This window comes from Panthera onca, chromosome B4, assembly GCF_046562875.1.
Source record: "Panthera onca isolate mPanOnc1 chromosome B4, mPanOnc1 haplotype 2, whole genome shotgun sequence".
Taxonomy (NCBI): Eukaryota; Metazoa; Chordata; class Mammalia; order Carnivora; family Felidae; genus Panthera; species Panthera onca.
The window spans coordinates 99,672,121-99,691,437 of NC_138345.1; the positions used below are offsets into that span (position 1 = coordinate 99,672,121).

Genomic DNA, 19,317 nt, shown 5'->3' on the forward strand with positions numbered 1-19,317 from the left:
CCTGAGCCAAAGTTGGACGCTTAACTGACTGAGCCACCCAGGTGCCCCTGATATGGCCTTCTCTTTATGACTTTACCTGTGGAAGGTCCATTCTGCTAGTCTTCAGGTCATTTTCACAATGAGTTGCATTACATGTAGTTGTTGCCTTGGTGTGTGTCCAAGAGAGGAGGTGAGCTCAATCTTCCTTCTGTTGGTGAATCTTCCCCTGCCTGTTGGTGAATTCTACTTTCTGAAAATCTAAAATCATTCTTGTTCAGTACATTATGATAGTTACTATTTAAACAAGAGAGTACTATTAACATCAGCGAACGTTTTACTTCCAAAATGAGGCTACCTTCTGAGCGGGGTTGCCACAGAGCAAATACAGGACAACTCAATTCTTATATCTGCTTCTATATTTAATCTGTTCTGATATGTTGTTTTAGTTGAATTAAATTTAGAGAATCCAGTCTCATACACATATGCAATTGGAGAAGGAAGGAGAATTTTAATAGTTTTTTTAAAAAGATAATTGTGAATATTCTTCTTTGATATCACACCTCCAAAACCCTATAAGTGATAGTTTCTTAAAAATTAGTAGCAATGTGGAATCTGAAGCTGTATGGATGGACATTTGTATACTGTAACATTAAAATCCACTGATGTATAATGGGGTATCTTGAACTTTGAATGGAACTGTGCATTATTTTGTAACATCATGCATTGGTCATTTGGAAAATAGTGGTTCACTGAGGTATACATATCTTCCAAATTCTGATACATCTCATTTTGAATTATCAAAAACTCACATTTATTACCATCGTCACTGATCTCATCAGAAAAGTCCTTAAGAATTAGGAAATTGTCAGGGTGCCTAGGTGGCTCAGTCGGTTGGGTGTCCAACTTCAGCTCAGGTCATGATCTCACGGTCCATGAGTTTGAGCCCCGTGCCAAGGTCTGTGCTAACAGCTTGGAGCCTGGAGTCTGCTTCCGATTCTGTGTCTCCCTCTCTCTCTGCCCCTCCCCCGCTCATGCTCTGTCTCTCTCTCTGTGTCAAAAATAAACATTAAACAAAAATTTTAAAAATAATAATAATAAATAAAAGAATTAGGAAATTGTCAAACTCATGGATGGATACAAGTTTCCCAAAATTCTGAATTTCTCTTGAAAGCTCAAATTTTATCTTTAACAACAAATGCCACAGTTTGTTTTCATTGAAGTGACAGACTTCACTAAGTTTTGAGACGATATCTGCCAAATACCCAAGTCTGAATAACTGTAGTTTGTCTGTCATTCCTTCAAGTAAAAATGGTGTTCCATATAAAAAAAATGGCTTGTTCAACTCACAACCGAATCACATAAATCCTTGTCCTCAGGACAACCATTGTGCCTAGGTATCCAGCAGGAATGCTGTATGCACTTTGTATCATAGAATTTTTAAAAGACATGGAATTAGTAGTTCATGTGAAATAAAATGAGTAATTATTGCTATTTTATCAAGCATATAATTAAATGAAACTTTTTTTTTTCTTTGTGAGTATATAGCAGTGAAGAATGCAATGGCTATCAGTATAGGCTGGTATCACTGCAATGATTTCTGTTAAGGCACCAGCAATTTTACCACCATTGCCTTCGTATTATAGTACAAATGTCAACACAGTTTGAAAGGCAAGTAGTGTCTTAGTATTATTTTGTAAATAGTTTTGACCCTGCGGTTACTTGAAAGGTTTTCAGGGACTTCATGTCATCCACAGACCACATTTTGAGAACTGCTGGCCATAAGCGAACTTAACTTGTAAGTGTGGTAGCAATCCATTTTCACATAATTTGCATTTATGCACAACTTTTCACACTCTCAGACCAGTCTATGCTATTATAACCAATACTGGCCTAACTGCTCTCACCAACTTACTGGTAATCATGACCCATCATAGTCTATTCTGGCTCTAGCTCAGTCCCCCATTTCTAACCCTCCATTCTTCTTGCCAAAATAAAGACTCCTGGCCTCTATTTTTGTCTAACTAGTCAAATCCCCACACTAATTTTCTAATGATTTCATTTTAATTCTTAATCTTGTTGCCAGGAACAAACCTAATCCTTCAGGGTAGAATTTTATTTCATTGTTTGTGTTTAATGAATTAAAGAAATTCATCGATTTTAAAATGAATTTTCTATAAATCTACTATTTCACTTGCTAGAGAGATGGCATTTGGTTTGGCCTTAAAGAGTGACATGAATTGGACAGGTGAAATGAGATTGTAGGTTTTTCAAAGTATGAGAAACAATAATAGTTGTATGAAGGTAAAAAGGCACAGGGACTTCTTGGGAAGAGGCAAGATGGATGCAAATAATAGAGTAATTAAAGATAAGGTCAGAAAGGTAGTAAGGGGTCATCTTGTGGAAGGTGTTGAAAGCCTAGAGTTTGGTAAGCAATGAGGAGCCACCAGAGGTGTTTCAGCAGAGGCAGAGGTAATGGGGTAAAACACGTTCAATGATAGAAGCATTATTTGCTTAAGATTTATTTGGGAACTAGAGATGAAAAGAATTTGGTGGCGAAAAGGGACTTGAGGCAAGAACACCGGGTTGGAGGCCTGAACTAGGATGGTGACCCTAGAAGGGGAAATAGGTAGAAATAGAGTTTGAAAATACTGTGGGAACTATGATCAGTTAAGTGGTGGTGAGGGAGAAATGGTTGTGAAAAAAATGATTAGAGCTTCAAGCACAAGTTACTGGGAAATGTTTGATGTTATTCACAGGAATCAGGAAGTCAGAAAGAGGAACGGTTTGTGTGAGGCAAAATGGTGTGTTCAGTTCTCTACCTATTAGGCAAATAAGTAGCATACTCAAGGGGGAACTAATTTTGTAGCACTTACAAGAACTGGAACCTAACACATATTAGAAGATTGTGGTTATTAGGCATATAAGTGACTATCCTCAAGGGGAAACTAATTTTATAGCACTTACAAGAACTGAAAGGTAATAGATAGTAGGATGTTAGAAAATGGTGGTGAGAGCTGGACTGGCTTTATATTGTCTCTTTACAATATAAACACAAAGGGGAAGATGCACTCAGTATTTTAATTCTCTGTAGAGTTTCTTTGTAGACATCTGTAGCTTTTCTGTGCTCCATATATCACAAAGTTATCTGTAATAAAGTGATACATGTTTATTGAATGATTTGTATGTGTTCTTTATTATGCTAAATTGTGTCAGTTGATCCTCACAACCACACTTAGATATTTTTAACTGGATTTTCATAAGAGAAATCAAGGTGCAAAGAGGCTCAGTAACTTTCTCAAGGGCAAACGAGAATGACATTTAAAACCAGGTTCTGTACAGTTTCAAAGCTCTTGTTTCTTCTACTCTATATGGCTAAAGTATTTACTTGCCCTTGTGCTTTTTCCTTTTCACAAAATGAAAAGGAAGTAGTACCTTTTAGCATGGAGTATTGGTTTTTACTATCTGATTGTATCCAGAGATTCATGTAATTCCTGCTTAGGACATCTATCTTAAGAAAGGCTTGTACTCAGGGACTCTTTTTTTTCTTACAGTTTTATTGAGATATATTTGACATAACATCACTGTATAAGTTTAAGGTTATAGCATAAAAATTATGTTATTAATTTATTACTGCAATAAGTTTAGTTAGCATCCATCATCTTATATACATAAAATAAAAGGAGAAAGTAAAAAAAAAATTTTTTTCCCTTGGTGATAAGAACTCTTTGAACAATTTTCCCATCTATCATACAGCCATGTTAACTATAGTCAGCATGCTGTGTGTCACGTCCCTAGTACTAATTTATCTTATAACTGGACCATCTTCCTTCAATTCCCCTCTCGTTACTCCCTGCCTCTGGTAACCACAAATATGATCTTTTTTTTTATGTGTTTGATTTTTTAAAAAGATTCTGCATGTAAGTGAGGTCTTTCAGTATTTGTCTTTTTTAAAAAATATTTTTAATGTTTATTTATTTTGGAGAGAGAGAGACAGAGACAGAGTGAGAGCAGGGAAGGGGCTGAGAGAGAGACAGGATACATAGCAGGCTCCAGCTCTGAGCTGTCAGCATAGAGCCCGATGCAGGGCTTGAACTCATGAACCATGAGATCGTGACCAGAACCGAAGTCGGATGCTTAACCAACTGAGCCACTCAGGCATTCCCTTACAGTGTTTGTTTTAATCTGTCTGACTAATTTCCCATAACATAATGTCCTCAAGGTCCACCCATGTTGTCCCAAATGGCAGGATTCCCTCATTTTTATGGCTAAATACAATTCTGTTGTATATAGATACCACAGTTTCTTTATCCATTCATCTACTGATGGACACTTAGGTTGTTTCCATATCTTGGCTATTGCAAACAATGCTATGATGAACATAGGGGTACAGATATCCTTTTGAGTTAGTGTTTTTGTTTCTTTCGAGAAATATTCCCAGAAGTGAAATTGCTGGATCAAATGGTATTTCTATTTTTAATTTTTTGAGAAATCTCCATACTGTTTTTCATAGTGGTTGTACCAGTTTACAGTCTCACCAACAGAGCACAAGGTTTCCCCTTTTCCCACATCCTTGCCAGCATTTGTTATCTCTTGTTTTTTTTTTTGGTGATAGCTATTCTAACAAGCTTGAGGAGAGATCTCATTGTGGTTTTCATTTGCATTTCCTTAATGATTAATGCTGTTGAACATCTTTTCATGTACTTGTTGGCCTTTCATGTATCTTCTTTAGGAAAATGTCTATTTAGATTTTTTGCCCACTTTTAATTGGATTATTATAACTATGGCTTTTACTCCCTGTTATCCCTAGGGTTGAATGGGTAGCATTTTGTTTTGCAAAAACATACCAGTTGTTTAATTTGACAGTTTTCAAAGAAAGTCTCATGGAAAGTCTTAGACATGAGGTGGAGATCAGGTTCCTTCAGTCTGTGAAAAGAAAAGGGAAGGAAAGCACAATGGTTTGAGTAAGTCAGGGGAACCACAGATCTCAAGTTCTCTAAAGGAGAGTAGGAGGGGGTACCTGGGTGGCTCAGTAGGTTAAGTGTGCAACTTTGGCTCAGGTCATGATCTCCCGGTTTGTGAGTTAGAACCCTACATCAGGCTCCCTGCTGTCAGCATAGAGCCCACTTTGGATCCTCTATCCCCCTCTCTTTCTGCCCTTTCCCCATTCACATTCTCTCTCCCTCTCTCCCTCCTTTTCTCCCTCTCTCTTCCCCTCTCTCTCTCTCTCTCTCTCTCTCCCTCCCCCTTTTCCTCTCCCCCTCCCCCTCCCTCTCAAAAATAAACATTAAAAAAAAAAAAAAAGTAGGAAGAGTTACTCCAAGAACATTGTGGGTGAATTGTTTTTTCCTCAACTAGTGTCTGACATGAGGAAACTAAGAAAATTTCCTTATTACACTAAATTCAGACCCTGCAAAATCAGAATCCTGTATATCATGAGATGGTTAAATTAGGCCTCCTAATTGCTTTTATATAATCACCTATAAAAGACAAAATGGCATTCTGATAAGCCAGAATACCTGCAAAACAAATTTAAATGTATCTGCATTGGATCCAGTATCTATGTATCATACCTAATATCTATATTCTTTTAGTTCATTCAATCAATATGTATAAATTCCCTACTATATGCCAGCACTGAGGATACAGTGTTTATAAGACAGATATGATCCCTGAACTAGTGGAACTTGCAGTCTCCTGAGGGAAAATAGGCATTAAATTAACAATGCATTCACTTTTACCTGCATAACAAACAAATATCTTTTGAGGTTTTATGCTAGGTGTAGGAGATACCAAATTGCTGTCCTCAAGAAAGTGAAAGTTGAAGCTACTTGGTGGGAATGCATTACATTGGTAAAACTTTTCTAATTACTACTTTAAAAAAATTTTTTTAAGATTTTATTTTTAAGCAATTTCTACACCCAACAGAGGGCTCGAACTCACACCTCTAAGATCAAGAGTTGCACACTGAGCCAGCCAGGCACCCCTCTAATTGTTATTTTTAATGACCAGTAATGCTGGACATCTCCATTGCCTCATAACATGATCCAACTCAAATACCCTTTCTGTTCAAATCCCCATCTCAATCCATTTGCACCTATTATGAAATACTATCACTTGTTACCACTGAAGGCTAATCGAAAGACCCTATGAATTCTTCCACTGAACAGAATTTGTTTGCCATATTGAACCTCAGCTGACATGAAACAGGCCTATTCATTTCTGTTTCAGAAAGCAGAAAGCTGCTTTTTCTTTGATCTGAGGGTTTATGGAATTCACAAGGTCTGAAAGTCCCATTTTAGAAAATGGCATGGTAGAGAACCTGAACATAAAGACCCTGGTCCAATAGCTTTATGTGTAGGAGTTGTCCTTATGTGTTAACAAGAGATTGGATTGTAAGAAATGAATTCCCTCACATTTATGGTTTAAAACGCCTCTAAGGCAATGTCACCTGAGGCAAAGGTAAGCTGATCACAGTGCTCTCAGAAAATATCAGAGGGACTGTTTCTGAGTCATCAGACAAATAAGAACTTATATCCTTTGAGTTCACCCCTCTAAAAGGAAGGTCTCAAAGCATATAGAGCATTTAGGTTTCTGGTCCCAATTTTGGAGCTATGTAGTTAACCATCACTCCTATTAGCTGACGATCATCAGTACAAGGAATCCAAATGCCAGGACTGGTAAAGACTACAACAATTTGAGATCTTTATGCAATAATTTTAATAATGAATAACCTTTTAAAAGTTCACTCTGGTCTCCTCCAACTAAAAGAAAAATATAAAACTCAGATAGTATTTCCTAAAAAATTCCATAGTGTTCCAAAATTTGGAAATGTGTATTTAAGTAGAAACTTAAAGTTTTTAACCGCTTCATGGAATGCTTTTTTTTTTTAATTGGTAGACTCAAGGGAGAACAGAGGTATGTATAGTATGCTGCTAAACTGATTTTCTGAAATAAAAGCAAAAACAAAACAACAACTCTGATTTCAAGTATCTCCTGATTTCTGTAGCAAAAATACCCCCACCATGGCCAGTTTCAAGTTACCAACCTGAAATCACTGAACTTAGAGTTGGGAAGAGATGTGCACAGTCAGCTCTCATGAGCCTATGGAAGCCAGCTCCCCAGCACCCACTGACTGTGATCTGGGGGAAAGATAAATATTAATTTATTTTTTGTTAAAGAGCCAAAAGGCTACATTTTTTTCCAAGGTAGTTCTTAGAAAATCCAGTTTTTGGAATTATACGTGTGTTTGGTTTTAATATTTTATCAAACTAAGGATTCCTCTTATCAATCTTTCCAGTACTGTATACTTTGATGTGATTTAGGTTTAAATGTTTTCCCTAATGAGAAATACAAAGATGTAAATGTTTGTTAGCAAGACAGTGATATTAGAAAGACTTACGTTGGTCAACTTGGCAGTAATGTTTCTATTCCATTGGATGAGAAAAATTTACATCTAAATTTATATTTATTTATGTCCACCAGATGGCAGGCATTTCACGGCAACCTTACAAATAAGGCACATCTTCATTTCTACAAGACTGAACAATAATTTTTGAAGATTCTAAATGAAATTGAAAGCACTTTGATTAAACAACAAATGTAGGAGCACATTTGCAAACTGGATTGTTCTCTTATTTTCCCCACTCCAGCCCACACCTCTCTTTGGGTTCCAGAGGGCATTATCTGAGTGTTCTTTTCTGATATTTTCATTATGGAAACATCTGAATTTGAACATGACTGAAACTGAACTTTGAATCTTTCCTTCCCCTCCACTTCTCTTTTAGCTTTTTCTTCCAGCTGCTCATTTCAGAAACCCTTGATAATTTCACATTTCCTGCTTTCTATATTGAAGTCATCATCAATCCTACTGATTTTTTTGTTTATTTATTTATTCTGAGAGAGAGAGACAGAGACAGAGAGAGGAAATCCCAAGCAGGGCTCCACACTGTCAGCCCAGAGCCCAGCACTGGGCTTGAACTCACAAACCATGAGATCATGACCTGAGCTGAAGAAATCCAGAGCCAAACACTTAACCAATTGAACCACCCAGGTGCCCCAATCCTACTGATTTTTGTCTTATCATCTTTCCTTGGGATGATTGCCATAGCCCTCCTATGGCATCGCCTTACTATTCTTCACACAACAGAAACAGCATAGTTTTAAAAACATAAATCAGGGGCGCCCTGCCTTGGTGGCTCAGTTGGTTAAGCTTCTGACTTCGGCTCAGGTCACCATCTCATGGTTCCTGTGGTTCATGCAGTTCATGAGGTCAAGCCCCATGTCGGGCTCTGGGCTGACAGCTCAGAGCCTAGAGCCTCCTTTGGATTCTGTCTTTCCCTCTCTCTCTCTCTCTCTGCCCCTCCCCTGTTTGCAGTCTCTCTCTCTCTCTCTCTCTCTCTCTCTCTCTCTCTCTTTCTCTCTCTCTGTCTCTCAGAAATAAACATTTAAGAAATTGTAAATCAGAACATGATATTCTTTTTAAATCCTTCAGCGACTTCCATGAACTTGAAAAAAATTTTTTTCTTTCACTGTTGACTGTTTTTTTCCTTTAAGGTATTTAGCATTGGCTTCCTACATATTAAAACAGAGTCTCAGAATGAACTAGTAAATGTGAGCAGATAAAAGGAAAAGCAATAAACTGCAGTAATTCCATTGGATGCAGCTACTTGGTTCTGTAGTGTAGCACAGTTTCTGTCAACAGAAAATAAGTTGTTACTTTAGTGTCCTTAGAGTCATAATCTACATCCTACCTAAGACAGGAAAATTATTTGCTTGTTTACCTCAGAGAGGTTAAAGGCACATCTTAGGATCTTATTTTGAAGGTATGAAGGTCTCTTGAGAGAAATTGTGAAGAGAACTTTAGGATGATGGTTAGATCTGAAGACAATAATACTAAGTGCTTTTACTAGAAAATGTTAAGAAAAAGCTGCCTCAGTTTCTTAGTAGAATTCTTCACTGTTCTAATTATCAATAGCTGTGTGTAATAAACCACCTTAACTCAGTTGCCCAGAACAATAGTCTATTTGTTTATTATTATTATCATCATCACTCATGGCTTTGGAGGCTAACTAGACTCAGTTAAGCCCAGGCTCTTGTGGCTGCAGTCAGACTGTGGCTGGAGCCAGAGTCATCTTGAGGCTTCTGCACCCACATGTGTACAGGAGATGTGGGCTGTTGGCTGGGACCTCAGCAAGGGCTTTTGGCTAGAACATGTATACATGTCCTTTCTCTGTGGCTTGGGCTTCTTCAAAATAATTGATCAGTGTGGGAGTATAAAGATCTACTTTTTTTGGCCCACCTTGGGCAGTGCAGAAGGACCATTCCAGCTCTAGAGTTCCCTGTAGCATCAGGTCAGCCTGTCATTGGGACCACATCACAGCAGCATCAACTTCTCCCTCTGTCTACTCTTGCTTCCTTGCCTTCCCTTCCACAGTTGCATATCCCAAGGCATCCCTTAATGAACATCATACACATTAACTTAGTCTTAGAGTTGGCTCCTGGGGTCCCAGCTTACGACAACATGGAAACTGTAAATTCAGTAGGGAAAGCTAGCTAGTGAGAGACAAATGAGCTTTAACCATATGAGGCCAGTCAATATTGGTGCCAGAATTTCCATTTGGGGACATTGGGAACAGCATTTGCTTTCGTGTATGTGTGTTTGAAGATATTAGGATGGGGGAGGGGAACTCACTTTGGGAGCTTATTTTGAAGTTGCTTGTATATAAGTACACTATGACTTCATTGTATATTTATTTGTCAGGTTTGTCTGGGCAGCTGATAGAGATAAAGGGATGAGAATAAAAGTCCCTGCATACATATACACGTCCCCTTACTCCACCCTTACCACTCTTAGGATGACCATCTAAAGGTTGGCTGAAAGAGTTGTGCCATTCTCCAGAAAGTCTTGTAAAGAACCGAGGCACTTAGCATTGTTGGTGGTGTTTTGTAGCCCAAGATGAACAAGAGAATGATGGTGGGGGCAGAACCAGAGATTGCAGTGGCAGAGCTAATGGAGGGCACATGAACCAGTACATTCACTGCCTAAACTAAGATTGTCCTGTAGGAAAATTCACTTGATGACTTTAAGAAGCTTGTTGGAGTCTGTTTGGGAATCAACCACACTCAGAATTTCAAAACTCATTATCTCCCAAATATTAACATAGTTTACTCCTTTTATTTCCTTTAGATTCTTGTCAAGTATCACCTCAAAGAGGCTTCCTTGACCATTCACTCTATTTAAACTAGAACCTCTTGCACTCTTTCCCTTCATACTGTTTTTATTTTCCTTTATATTTCTTATCACCACCTGACATAATTTTATGTATTTACTTGTTTATTAACTGTCTCTCCCACTAGATGTAATCTCTGAAAGGGAAAGGAATTTGTCTGTTTTGTTGGTCACTGTATGCCAAGCACCAGACAATAGCAAAAACATAATAGATATTTGTCAATTGAATAAATGGGCATTTTCTTGAGTAATCAAAATTTTCTTCAATTCTTTATATTCCAAATTCTCCCACAGATGGAAAGCATAGGCAACACCAGCTTTTTACTGAGTGGTTCCTAAATAGTGCTTATCTCATATCTATTTTTATGAAATTAGAAAAATAGATTATTATGATAAAATAGAAGAAAATAGATCATCTGATAAAAGTCAAACATCCATACTCAGACTTTGGTAAATTGAACAATATCTTTTACTCCCCAAGTTTTCTCCCTTGTTTCTCTTCATAAGACAAGGTAAGACCATTGCTTCTCAGTGCTTATGAGCTTAAAAAGACACCTCTAACTTTTTAATGGATAGTTCATGTGAATCAGAATTGCATATTAGCATATAAACTTGTTTCTTGCAAATAAATCAGTTGAAATGGAAACACTAGTTTATTTGAGTGAGCTTGTTATTACTGCTCTGAAAACACCATCACAAATAGGCAATGATAATAGCTTGAAATGTACTGATACAGAGTTTATTATATTTCCAATGTAATAGGGTTACTTAACCTATGAAATGTAAAAAGGCAATCACCTGGAATGGAATCGTTTTGCAAGAATGAGGGACATACACTCACCCTGGGGATCAAGATGGGCCAGTGAGACTCCTTCCCTGGGGATTTGGAATTAGGCCTGAGGATTTCAGCTGTCTTGAACTCTGGAAAAGGAGTTGTTGATGGTGGGTATTTTCTGTCCTGTGGCCTAGAGAGACAGCTAGTGTGAAGGAAGAGAGAAGAATGAAGACTTGGAGGGGAAGCAGAGACCTAGGGTAGAGAGCCTCTTTTGATTTCCCATTGGTGCTTGGGGCCCTGGTCCTGCATCTCTGCCATTTTCCCTTTCTATGTAGCTCAGCTGGGTCTCTATCAGTTGCCGCCAGAAGTTCTAACAAACTTAAAGTTTTTCCCTTTTCCTGCTAAGTATCCCTGGAATTTTTCAGAAAAACAAAGAAGGGGAGAAGTGTTCTTTCTTTTATTATAGAGAAGCAGACATTGTTCAGCAGTATAAAGGTATTTCTGATAAAAGGTTGAATCTAGAATGTTCAGAAAAGTATCAGTCTAATTTTCCTGTTCAGTTTGGGGACACTCATAAAAACATAATACCTAACTGTTTTCTGTTGTTATAAAACTCTCTTTGAAAGGTATTTATACAAAGGAGTCTTTTAAAGGCAGCCAGACCTGAGAGGTTGAAAAGTTCTCTACAACCTGCAACAGTCTGCAGGTCTAACTGGTTATCTTAATAATTTGCTTCCCCAGTAATTATTTTAAAAATGACATCTCTGGGGGCGCCTGGGTGGCTCAGTCAGTTAAGCATCCAACTTCGGCTCAGGTCATGATCTCACAGTTCATGAGTTTGAGCCCCACATCTGGCTCTGTGCTGACAGCTCAGAGCCTGGAACCTGCTTCTGATTCTGTGTCTCCCTCTCTCTCTGCCCTTCCCCCACCTGTGCTCTGTCTCTCTATCTCTCAAAAATGAATAAACATTAAAAAAAATGTTAGTGACCTCTCTACTTTTTAAAAGGTAATTAAATATTTATGAGGTTCTTTGTTAAGAAGAGTTTTAGCATGTCTTTTTCCCCTATGCACAAATGAATAACACATCTTTGACTCTTGGTTTCCTTATTCAAATAGGTGAGAGCTTTGTCTCATTAACTGGGACCAGTCAAGGTTGCAACTACTCCCCATTTCAAACTTACCTTAATTGTTATCACCTTAATTGTTATCACTCAGTTTATTTTCATTAAATAAATGAAATGAAATAAATTTTCATACTTTCCATCCCTAGTACTGGGGAAAGTATTTTAATGCCATGGATCTTTATTTCCTATTATTTCCCAAAGAATATTAAAAGACAGGGGTTTTCATATCTGTATTATAAACTAGCTGCTTATCAGGGTCTTAGGAGGCTGAGTATGAGTGCTACTTGAAGAAAAAATAATTTGATTTTCGTAGTCTCTTAGAAAAGCATAAAACTCTGCAAAATCATTTTATCAGGAAAGCAAACTGGCTTTTGTGTACAAAGCCAAATATTTATCTTATCTCGTGTGCTTGAATGGTGTCTCCTGGATTTTAGAGATCTGCTTGGTTCCAGAATTGTTTGTTTTGTACATAGCCTAGGCCTGAGTAACACAAAGGAAGGAAGGGAGCTACGTTGCTGGTGAATTGAGGCCTTGTATCTTTGGTGAAACCAGTCAAAGGTATCCCTTAAATGGAGGTTGCCTACAGTTTCTCAAATGCAGGTGTTGTTTTTATTTTTGCCATATCTACCCAAAGAATAGATTTTGTCTTCTCCTTTATTACTCTTGGTCCATACTGGGTCATCTGCCTGTTTTATCTTAGCCGTGCAATTAAAGCACAAAACTTTTGTACTATATTTGAGGAAATCTTGGTACACATATTATATACAAAAAGGTAATCTGATTCAGAATCTAATTTCTTCATTTTCTTCCAGTCAATATAGAGAACTCTCTTACTTTTCTTGATTTCTTACAAAGTGAGATTTCTTTCCTTCATTATTTTTCTAGGTTAACTTTTAGATTCAGAATGAAGTTCATTTTATGGCAGCTTATAACATCCTGTATGTTTATATTTTTTAAGTCTCTTACTCATTGAAGCTTATTCTTAACAGGTCCCTCTTTCTCTGGGGCGGGTAGGCTCTGGGCAATTCCCTTGATTTTTTCTTTCTTTAAAAGGAATATCCCAATTGTTGGAATTTTAAAGCCACCTAACTAGTGGATGGAGAAGCCATAATTCAAAACCAGGCAGTCTTTCTAGAGCCTGGAATCTTAGTCACTGCAGTACCTCTACTAAAGAATGGACATGGGATGGGCATGAGACAGAGGACTGAGGCTAGGAGAGAGGTTCCAGTGCAGTTATTCTCCACACCTCAGGGATCCTCTTGAGAGTAGGCGGGGTAATTTAAAAGGCCAGTTTTAAAAAGACCAAAGTCAGGGTGGGTATAATTTTTGTCTCATCACTGTCTTGTAATAAGACTGTCTTGTAGTAAGTATTAATTGTGGAAAATACTATGATATCAATTCCAAATCTTCATACTTTCTTCACGTAGACTTTCGGGTCCATATGAAAATAGAATTCTTAGATAATCTTTTTTTTGTTTAAGTTCCCAAAGTAGAGCGTGCAGATTGGTACCCTCCTCCCCGACTGGGCACATATCCATGAGTGCTTGTGTACACTCACCACCCCCCACCCCTGCCACATACACAAACAAATCCATTCTCTATATGACATGTGCTGTAATTAGCTCTTTAAAAACTACCGAAGTGCAGACTTCTCTCGTTTTTACTTCTTTCCCTCCCAGGTATTCCCAGTCCTTGTTTATTTCTTCCAGTAATATTAACTTACTTGCTCTCGTCACAGTGCTTTGTAATAAACCACCTCCAGCTTAGTGGAGTAAAACAACAACAGTCATTTTATTATGGTTTCTGTGAGTCAGGCTCAGGGACTCTCATGCTAGTGACATCAGACAGTGACAAGCTTTACCAGTATTAGGGGCACTTTAGGGCTATAAAACCAGAGTGTTCCAGCCAAAAAGACAGAAACTGCATCACCTTTAATGACCTAGCCTTGGAAGTCATATGGTGTCACTTCCACCATATCCTTTTGACTATAAGCAAGTCACAAGCCTGCCCAGATCGGCTATCCCATTGCTCTCTGCCACTCCATTGCTAATAAGGTCATGATGGAATCCTAGGTCCAAAAGGAACCTCAACAAGTGACTTAGTCCAATCCTCCATTTCATACAAAGGTTAATTACTCTCTGAAAAAAAAGTTCTGTTGTTTACATTGACTTTCTCTTCAAATTTCAATCATTTTATTTATTTATTTATTTATTTTAAAAATTTTTTTAACGTTTTATTTATTTTTGAGACAGAGAGAGACAGAGCATGAACGGGGGAGGGGCAGAGAGAGAGGGAGACACAGAATCAGAAGCAGGCTCCAGGCTCTGAGCCATCAGCCCAGAGCCTGACATGGGGCTCGAACTCATGGACCGCGAGATCGTGACCTGAGCCGAAGTCAGCCGATTAACCGACTGAGCCACCCAGGCGCCCCTCAATCATTTTATTTAAATGTGATCTCTAACAAATTTTGCACTTCGTTTAATTTTAATGATCATATGTGTTTTTGCAGAACTACTAAAAAATCTCAATAATACGGTAATAATTACTTTCAAGGAGTTGACAGTTTAGATGAAACAGGGTAACCGTATACACAGGAGAAGGACAAGCCCAGGCCCATACTGTAAATAAGAGCTCAAGGAAAGGACAGTTTAGGAAATAGAAACGCCTACTTACAGACCACATGAGGGTGGGGTTCTCATGATGAGATTAGTGTTTGTGCTCCTCTCTCTCTCCCCTAACTCCCCAACCCCCATATGAAGACACAGCAAGAAGGAACCATCCACAAACCGTGGAATGTACCAACCTTGATCTTGGAATCCCCTGATTCCAGAACTGTGAGAAATAAATGTCTGTTGTTTAAGCCACCAGTCTACAGTATTTTACTGGCATGAATTGAGCGACACCAAGGAAATTGAATATTTGGATTTAAAAATGTAGTTTCCCATAGGAAAAGTTGATTTAAATAAGGATTCATTTCTGAGGTGATGTCATTAACTGAATCCATAATGTAGTTGAATATTCAATATTTCATAATAAAAACAGTTACAATATTGATTTTTAAATAAAATGGGTCAGGGGCACCTGGATAGTTCAGTGGGTTAAACACCTGACTCTTGATTTTGGCTCAGGTCATGATCCCAGGGTCCTGTGATCTGGTCCCATGCCGGGCTCTTCACTGAGTGTGAAGCCTGCTTAAGAGTCTCTCTCTCTGCCCCTCCCCCACTCACACATGCATGCACGCACACTCTCTATCAAAATACATAAAACATTTTTTAAAAGTCAAACAGGTAAATAAAGCGTTTGTCTATGAAGCAAGTACCCTGGGTTCAGTCCTTTGTTCTGCTCTTCTCTGTCTGTGTGAATCCGACCAAATCATTTTATCTCTCTGGCCTTCAATTTCCTCACTTGTAAAATGAAAGGGTAAGAAAGGCTGTGGAAAAAGTACATTAAAAAAAAAATTCCTTCCCATTCCATACTTACTAAAAGGAACTGAAAGAAGCCAATTAGAGAAGGGAACTTTGTCCACGCTGAAACTAAGAAATGCCCTAACCACATACTACAAACTCTGAAGAACATGACCCACGAGCTAGCTGAGAAGCCAGGCTATGGTGCAGGGTTCTCTTGCTCCTGCACATATGCAAACCATGTAGAGAAGATTGAGGTACCTCTAATTCTATTCAGTTTAGAAGAATGAGGGCTTCAAAGGATAGAATGTGGCCTTCAGGAAAAACAGCAAACTTCTGCTTTGAGTCATTTCCCTGATAAAGGTCTCCAGGAGACAATGGCATGTCCAGAAGTTCTATTTAGGATGGATGGGAGGCTGAAGTGTGGTTAGAAGGGGAGCCCTAAAGCTGATTTTGCAAAGCACTTTATATTAGACTGAGGAACTGTCAAAGGTCAATATTAAAAAATTGGGGAGAGGACATCCCTGAAATTATGGGACCAGCAATTCCTAGGTCCCTTTCAGCTCTGCCATTGCCAAAAACAATAGGATATGAGAAGAAAGCCTTCAATAAAGGAGATACTTATTTTTTCTTCTTAGAAACTACTTAGAGAGCGGTAGTGGGAAATAATGCTGAAACCCTAAGCTCAGAACAGCTGACAACTTTGCCATCCTTTGTGCCACTCTTGGCGTCTCTAGTGTAACAAGAGGAGTGGGGAATTGGGGCCGTGGAAGCCTAGCAGTTAATCCATCTCATGGTTAACTCCTGTCTAATGGAAGGACAGGAGAGTTGTGCAGGTTTTGGCGTCGGTCAAGAAAATAATTATAACTGGTATTAGCAAAGAGTGAAGCCAAGTTCTAGCCCTGACAGGATTGCCTCTTTGGCAAATGATTTGAGCAACAGCGTAGCTATTTTTCTTTTTCCGGCTACAGCTGTGGCTGTAGTAGATGGAGCTGGATACCACCTTATTACTCAAGACACCCAGCTAAATCTTCAGTTACACCCGAGGAAACCACAGATCTTGGCTGCAAACTAAGATGAAAAGCTACTAGAAGATCCAAATCTTCATTTGAATATTGAGGAATTAAAGAGTTTATGGTGAAGCGTGTAGAACTCTACGGCTCTTTCATAAATTGCCACTGGCAGCCTCTGGATATACTTCACTCTAAAATCCCAGATGAGACCTCAGAGAAGCAAGATGTTCATTAAGCTACCCAACTATCATATTAACTGTTAATTGTATCTTGTTTTTGTTATATATATGTGTATACATATATATGTATATATATGTATACACATATATATATACGTACAGACTATGTATGTGTGTATATATATGTGTATGTACATACATATATATATATATATATATATATATATATATATATAGTATTTTTCCAGGAATGTACTGGCTTCTGTTTATAAATACAAACTTCCAGGATTTAAATGTCATTGACATAATAGAATGTAATGTAAATAAACCAATAGCACAACAACAAAGAAGTGAGACCTGCCAGAGGCATGGCATGCCTAATAATTGAAGGAGCCCATCCTAGCTACCAGCATAGGCCTTCCTTTATGAATGAGAGCAGGGGCTGTGGAGAAAAATGTAGAATCAGGAAGGAGACCCAGTCATACAATAAATAAAAGGCTCCCTATGAAATGGATTTTAGGTGGCAAACAGAGTAGAACCTTAAACAGAAGGGTTAAGTTCCAAATGGTCTCTGTGGCTCCCTCCAACTCTAATATCCTAAGACTAGATGGATGAGAAATCTTTATCTTGAATGTTGGTGTTTAGCAAAATATGGATTTAAGTGAAAGAGAAAGTGGTCACTGAGGACTTCATGATGATTCTGAGAGGGAATGTGAACAACTTTTAAACACATTGGAGTCAAGTTTTCTGTTATCATTGATTTTACCCCCAGTATTGGGACTCTTCTGCAGGAAGGTCAAGAGCATGATCCTCAAGGTGGTAGACACATGGGAAGTACTCTTTGAGTTTGAAAATGGAGCAAAAAAGTGGGAGTGAAATTTTTCTGTGAGTAAGCCAAGATTTGGAACTGAAAAGAAAGACCAGTTAAAAATGGTGTGTAGGCCACAGCCTGCCCCTTGCCTCCAGGAGGGTCCTCTGCTAAAGCCAAAGGTAGATCAAAGTGGCTGCAGAGATGAGAAGGCTCTTGAGGAGGACTCTTCCATATCTTGTCAGTGCTTACTCCCTCAGTGCCTTGCCCTCACTCTCCTCTGTGTCCTCGTCCTGGAGCCCCACCAGCCCTGAATGCAGCCTGCACACCAAAGAGAACAAAGAGTGATCCAGAAGGTGAAGCTGGCCAAGCAGGCTGAGTGCTCCAACATACCCACCTGCATGAAGGCCATTATGGAGTCTGCTCTAGGTGGCCTATAAGAACATCTTCAGGGGCTTCAGGTGCCCCTGGAGGATCTTCTTGAACATAGAGCAGAAGAGCAACATGTCTGATAAGAAGTTGCTACTAATTAAGAACTACTGGGAGAAAGTAAAGTCTGAACTGAGATCCATCTGCACCACTGTCCTGCAGTTGTTGGATAAACAGTTAACAGCCAATACAACTAACCCAAAAAGAAAAGTCTTTTATCTGAAAATGGAGTTTACTTCTAGAAAACTTTGTTGCACATGGTGAAGACAGAAAACAAACTATAGATAATTCTGGAGAAGCTTCCCAAAAGGCATTGATATAAACAATAAAGAGATGCAACCCACACACCCATCCACCTTGGGCTGACTCAACTTTTCTGTACTTTACTATGAGATACTTAATAAGCCAGAACTTGCCTGCACACTGGCAACACTTTTGTTGTTGTCGTTGTTGTTGTTTTATTGAAGTATTATTAACATATAGTGTTATATTAGTTTCAGGTGTATAACATAATAATTTGGCATTTCTATACAGTACTCAGTGCTCATCACCATAGGTTACTCTTAATCCTCCTTATCTACCCCCCATTCTCCCCACCCACTTGCCCTCTGGCAACCACCAGATTGGTCTTTGTATTTAAGAGTCAGCTTTTTGGGGGCACCTGGGTGGATCAGTTGGTTTAGTGTCCTGACTCTTGATTTTGGCTCAGGTCAGGATCCCAGGGTCATTGGATTAAGCCCCATGTTGGGCTCTGCATGAAGTGTGGAGTCTTCTTAAGATTCTCTCTCTCTCTCTCTCTCTCTCTCTCTCTCCCTCCCTCCCTCCCTCCCTCTTCCCCCCACTCTCTCTCTCTCTCTCTAACATAAATAAAATGAAGCCCAAATGTCCATTGACTGATGAATGGACAAAGAAGATGTGGTATATATACACAATGGAATATTATTTGGTGATCAAAAAGAATGAAATCTTGCCATTTACAACAACGTGGATAGAACTTGAGTGTATTATTCTAAGCAAGATAGGTCAGTCAGAGAAAGATACATGTCATATGATTTCATGTCATATGTGAAATTTAAGAAATGAAACATGAACATAGGGAAGGGAAGGAAAAATAAGATAAAAACAGGGAGGCAAATCATAGGAAACTCTTAAATACTGAGAACAACTGAGAGTTGTTGGAGGAGAGGAGAGTGGAGGGATGGGCCAAATGGGTGATGGGCATTAAGGAGGGCACTTGTTGGGATGAGCACTGGGTGTTGTATGTAGGTGATGAATCACTAAATACTACCCCTGAAACCAATACTACACTATATGTTAACTAACTTGAATTTAATTTTTTTAATGTTTATTTATTTTTGAGAGAGTGCAAGTGGGAGAC

The 19,317-nt window shown here is 38.6% G+C and overlaps 2 long non-coding RNA genes and 1 pseudogene across 4 annotated transcripts in view; 2 read left to right on the forward strand and 1 right to left on the reverse strand.

The window, feature by feature from the left end:
- LOC132694047 (uncharacterized) overlaps window positions 1-19,317 on the forward strand; it is a 166,148-nt gene that overhangs the window by 24,824 nt on the left and 122,007 nt on the right. The gene's annotated exons all lie outside the window — the stretch shown is intronic.
- On the reverse strand, window positions 4,379-11,135 carry LOC132694051 (uncharacterized). The gene is made up of 3 exons (XR_009617140.3): window positions 11,049-11,135; window positions 7,025-7,118; window positions 4,379-4,902 (listed from the first exon to the last, which is right to left on the reverse strand). It is a non-coding gene; the product is annotated as an uncharacterized LOC132694051 (long non-coding RNA).
- LOC132677109 (14-3-3 protein theta pseudogene) lies at window positions 16,970-18,404 on the forward strand (annotated as a pseudogene).